This window comes from Mus musculus, chromosome 15 (genome assembly GCF_000001635.26).
Source record: "Mus musculus strain C57BL/6J chromosome 15, GRCm38.p6 C57BL/6J".
Lineage (NCBI taxonomy): Eukaryota > Metazoa > Chordata > Mammalia > Rodentia > Muridae > Mus > Mus musculus.
In genome coordinates, this window is record NC_000081.6 from 5,600,626 (window position 1) to 5,606,625 (window position 6,000).

The window sequence follows — 6,000 nt, forward strand, 5'->3', positions numbered from 1 at the left end:
AAACACACAATACACACACAGATAGACAGAGGAGAGAGAGAGACAGAGAGAGAGAGAGAGAGAGAGAGAGAGAGAGAGAGAGAGAATGAATAATGGCACTGACTCCTAGGAGGTATGAACTTAAATTTAAAATGATAGCCCTGAGCTAAGATCGTCAATGAATTCTGATTTAATTATATTTATGATAGAGATTAACTATATATTTAAAGGATGAAACAAGAATTCCCAATTTACTGTCTTATTAACTAGAAAATTCAATTAATAGGAAAAATCCATTCCCTGGGGGTCTTTAACGAAAGCGTTTCATCGATCTTTCTACTCTGGATGAATAAACCTAGGATGAACAACAAGTAAAAACAGCAAATATCAAAGACACAGAGAGCACAATAAAAAATATTGACATCCATTTTTGTTTATTAAAAGAATTTTAGAAAACAACTGGACCAACTGTGAAGAAGAAATTCAAATATGGAACTAAATGGTTTAAGATTCAATGTTGGAACTTTTGTACACACATATAATCTCCCACATAAATCATATTTTGATGTATGCTTATACAAACTTTGAGTATAATAACTTATCTCTAGGTATTTCAGGTGTTTTTATGATTTAAAGATATAGATATAAATATATATTACTTAACTTTGTAATTTTCCACTATCATATAATTATTTCTTTCATTTTACACATAACCAATTAGAAGAACCACAAAGCCAACATCTATGCAAGGCTATATTTTTTGACATCTATAGCTGTCCTTTGATTTAAATTTCTTTCTTCTGACCAGGAATCCTTTTCCCACCACCATACTTGTGGGTGAACATTTTCTAGTCATCTTTTAAAGGCTGCAAAGAAAGATGTTAAGGCTACTGTGGCTGTTCTTTCCCCTTCGCAGACGTAGGATGGAGGAAGATAAATTCCTTGAGTCACTGAAGCTCAGAGAACTGTTAAAACCATTGGAATGTGGAACCAACTGCCCCATCTTCGTAATCTCCCCTTTCTAAAGGGAATGGATTTCTCGCACAGTTTCCAGAGTTTGTTCCATCTGGGGATGACAGAAAAGCACTGTACTGGCTAGTTTTGTGTCAACTTGATACAGCTGGAGTTATCAGAGAGAAAGGAGCTTCAATTGAGGAAATGCCTCCATGAGATCCAACTGTAAGGCATTTTCTCAATTAGTGATCAAGGGGGAAAGGCCCCTTGTGGGTGGTGCCATCTCTGGGCTGGTAGTCTTGGGTTCTATAAGAGAGCAGGCTGAGCAAGCCAGGAGAGGCAAGCCAGTAAAGAACATCCCTCCATGGCCTCTGCATCAGCTCCTGCTTCCTGACCTGCTTGAGTTCCAGTCCTGGCTTCCTTGGTGATGAACAGCAGTATGGAAGTGTAAGCCAAATAAACCCTTTCCTCCCCAACTTGCTTCTTGGTCATGATGTTTGTGCAGGAATAGAAACCCTGACTAAGACAAGCACAAAACCACCGTGGCTTTCCCAGGTGTGAAATATAACAAATGTCAGTATTGTTTCTTAGAATTTCACTCATGTTCTATTATTTCAGCTGTCAAAAGTCAGTAGTCTTTATCTGATGTTGGACACATCAATCAAAATTTAAATAACAGGAATCCCAAAGAGATGGCACTACAGAATAATGTCATTTACCTCAACATCAAGTGCCAGTGCACTAGAGATGACAAGCCTTTCAGGGACAGTAGGAGATTGCCTGTAGAGGAAGCTAGACCATGGTAATATCATGACTTTTCTATAGCACCTTTGCAATCAAAGCCAGCCCACAGACACATCACAGATTTCTACATGCTCCAGTTGTTTTGCCATGTGGTGGGGATTCTTTTATCCCTGCATGTATGTCTGTGACCCACATGCATGCAATGCCTGTGGAGGTCAGAAGGGGGCATCAGATACTGTTGGACTGGAGATGCAGACAGTTGTGAAGTGCCCTAGGGTGCCAGGAATGAAATCTGGGTCCTCTGGTAGAACCACAGAGCAACAGCTCCATCTCCTTCTCATATTGTTTATTGGGACAGTATCCTAGTCATCTTGACTAAGAATGCGTTTAGTGTCACTCTTGCTGGACCACATGCTCTGGAAGTCTTGCTTTCCTGCCTGTAGGCTGGTAGAGGACAGTGAAGCAGTGCAGAATGGTAGCAAATCACTACCATCTTGTCCATACAGAGATGGTAACCTTGTGTTGTTGGCTGCTCCACTGTGCTGTAATATTGTTTTGGTAACATCTTTTTAGTTCTTTAAGTGCCTTCTGGCATCTAACTAATCCAAGCCAGCACTATTAATCACAATGAAGACTTATTCCCAGATCCCATTTGCAGACTTGTTCTCAAGAAAGAGTAAAAACTTAAAGATACTTTCCAAATAATCTTTTTAGACATGTTTTATTTATATTTTTGTTTTTTAAAAATTTCACTGCTTTAGTATTTATTATAAACATAGACTTTTGTTTTCCATTTTTTAAAGTTAGTATTTGTGTATAAGTATCTGTGGTTCATATGTATATGTGTGTCTCTCTGACTGTGGTGGATGTTTGTGTACGTGTGTGTGTGTGTGTGTGTGTGTGTGTGTGTGTGTGTGGTGTACATGTGTGTGTGCATATACATGTTTATGTGCATAAACCTGCTGTATGTGCTTGTGTATGTCTATCTGACTGTGGTGTATGTCTGTGTATGTGTTTGCACATGTGTGTATGTGGTGTGTGTGTCTCTGTGTATATGTAGCTGTGTATATGTTTGTGTTTTCCCATTAAGTGAAATTGTAGTGTGTGTTTGTGTGTGGTTTATGTCTGTGTGCATGCACATATGTGTTTGTGTGCCTGTTTGTGTGTATGCTTGTATATGCAGATGTGGTCATTTGTGTGTTTATGTGTGAAGATCAGAGATTGTTACTGGAGTCCTATAATTTTCCAATTTATTTTTACAAAGTATTTCTTTTATTTTTTGAGATTATAATAAAAACTATAACACACTTATCTATTTATAAATATACAATAAAGTTTAAATAAAATTTTCTCATATGGATGGTAATGGTTCCTCCAAGAACATCTGCCAAAATCCCTCACACCAGGCATGTTTCTCTCTATTGTTGAAGACACCGTGCATTTTACAGGGCCTTAGAGGTTCCAAGCTTTCCCTGAGGACTAGCTTTCATGATACAAGAAGGTATCAGGCAAGCTTCCACAGAAGGGAAGCAGTCAACAGTCCTATTGAGTTATGATGCCTATGAACCACAGCCATGACCAGTATGCCACAACAACTCTAAGCGTGCAGTAGTGGCATGTATACTTTGGTGGTAACCAACAGCTCTCTAATGGGACTTAAGAACTATTTAAAAGAGGGAAACCATGTATGGTACTGGAAACCTAGTTCATCACCCAGGGCTAGTGAGTTCATTGAGTTTGGAGAAGAACCTACAACTGCCACTTTAATAAATTGATATGTGTGTGTGTGTGTGTGTGTGTGTGTGTGTGTGTGTGTGTGAGAGAGAGAGAGAGAGGGAGAGAGAGAGAGAGAGAGAGAGAGAGAGAGAGGGAGAGAGAGAGAGAGAGAGAGAGAGAGAGGGTCTCACTAAGCCTGGAACTCACTGTTTTATAGAGTCTCACTAGCCAGTGAGCCCCAGCATCTGCCTATCTCTACTCACTCTTATGCTGTGGTTATGGACACACAGCACCTACAATGTTGGGCTTTTACCTGGATGCTGGATGCTGGATGCTGGATGCTGGATGCTGGATGCTGGATGCTGGATGCTGGATGCTGGATGCTGGATGCTGGATGCTGAATGCTGGATGCTGGATGCTTGTGCAACAAGCAACTAATGCACTGAAACATAGTCTAGTCTCACTAGCTATTTTTATAGCCCACAAATGTATGGCTTCTGGACATCTTTTGGCTACTGTATTTCCATATAAACTTTAGAAATAGCTTGTTAAATTTTGCAGAAAAGAAGAACTGCTTAAATTTAACTGATATTTAATGGACTTATTTATATAGTTAAAGGAACTTATGTTTTTGAATATTGGAAATTTTTATATTAAAATAGTATATATCTCTTAGCTTAGTGCTTATTTTTTCTTGTTCGTTTGTATTTTTCTGTGTAAAAATTTGAGGAAGTAGAGTTGGTGGCATCTGATCTGTGATCCATTTATTCCCCTTTGATTGCCGCTCTGTTTTTCTCATAACTCTAGCTTTTGGAGCTCTAGAAAAACAGGCTAATGATAGTTGCTAGGAGAGGAGTCATTATCTATGGGGTGATTTAAGCAGGATGTTCCAGGTTCACAATTGCTTACTGTACACAAACCTAAAATTTATTGATTTATGAGGCACGGCTCCTTAGAGAATGTCACATAAGCAATAAAACACTCTGTATTATAAAATTAGATTTTTTATGACCTGAAATTTCCCCACTGTATGAGCAAATCTCATTAGATTCCGTCTATTCCCAGGAACAGAGGACTCTTGTATCATGCAGGAAGGAAAGACTTAGGTAGCCACACAAGATAAAGCTTCAACCCTTTGCTTACTTTGCTGGTGATATTTGATTGCCTTGTGACATTTCAATATTAGTAAGGGTTATCAAAAGGTAAGAATTTTTATTTTTAAAAAACGAATTTGATTGGAAATATTGAGGCAAGTTTTGATGCATTTTGTTAGTTCTTTTCCTTATACAAGGTTTTCAAAATGTTTCACGCAATTTCACTGAGACTAGGTTTCATGTAAACCAGGGTTCACCTTCAGGATCTCTATGAACCTGAAGGTGAATGTAAGCTAATTTCTCTGTCTACATTTCCTAAGTGCTTGCATTACAGGCATGTGCAATATCTTAATATCTTATTAAGGTGGTCCTAAGAATCAAAACAAGGACATTTGGCATGCTAGGCAAACACTTACCTGAGTGAACTAAATCCCCAGCCCTATTTTAGAATCTTTCAAATGCAATACTTAAATTCTTATTTTCTGAATGTTGGTAGAATATATGTATATACATATCACTGATTTCCTTTATATCTCTTCACCCTTGATGTTTTATATAATTAATTTTAATCTGTTAGTACATCATTAATTTTCTACATAATCATGTTATCTATAGATTTTTGTAGTTTTACTTCTGATTTTCACCATTTACCATTTTTTATAATTTATCTTTTTGTTTATCACATTGATTATGAACTCTAGTAAATCACTGTGAGTGTACCATTTTTTTTATAAGAAAAAAAGTCTATTTTTAGCATGATGATATCTGCAGGCCTTTTTCAATTTCCTAAATCAGGTTAGTGATTCCTAGCTTTGGTCTGTATTCAACTATGAAGGAAAGTGAAGTTTCTTCAAATATATTTTAAAAACTTACAGTTGAGTTGGTGCCTAACTGGTAGTGTCACCCGCACTGACTAGTGTTCACAGTACTTGAAGATACTTGCATGCTACTGGAGGAGAAGGATAATCAGCAATATCACCAAGATACAAACCTGAGACCTACACCAGGCACCTGCCTGCAAGATATATGGGCGTAATAGTGACATAATGTTATGAGTGTCACCAACCACTCTGAATGGATTTAAGCCCCACTCCGTGAGATGGAACACATATCTGACACTGATAAAATGGCCAAGAACATGGGACTAGATACATCGTGGGTCTAGGGGAAAGCTTAATACTATTATTCTCTTAAAGAAACATAGCAATAAAACAATTCTAATGTCATGGTGCTATATGCATGGATCAGAGCAGTGCTCAGTCTTAACCAGTTGTTAAGTAGTTGTGAGATAGTAACTCACAACTGGATAACTTGTAGAGATTGAGAGATTTTGGAGCACTCAATACTAAGTGGGATGTCTTTATCAAAGCCCTCCCTTCATGGCTCAGAAACTTGAAGAGGAAAGTTTGTTAGAGTTACAGGGGATAGATGACTCTAAGAAAACATTGTCTTCCAGATACAACAGGGTGGATGTACATATGAACTCATAACTGTAGCAATATGTATACAAACA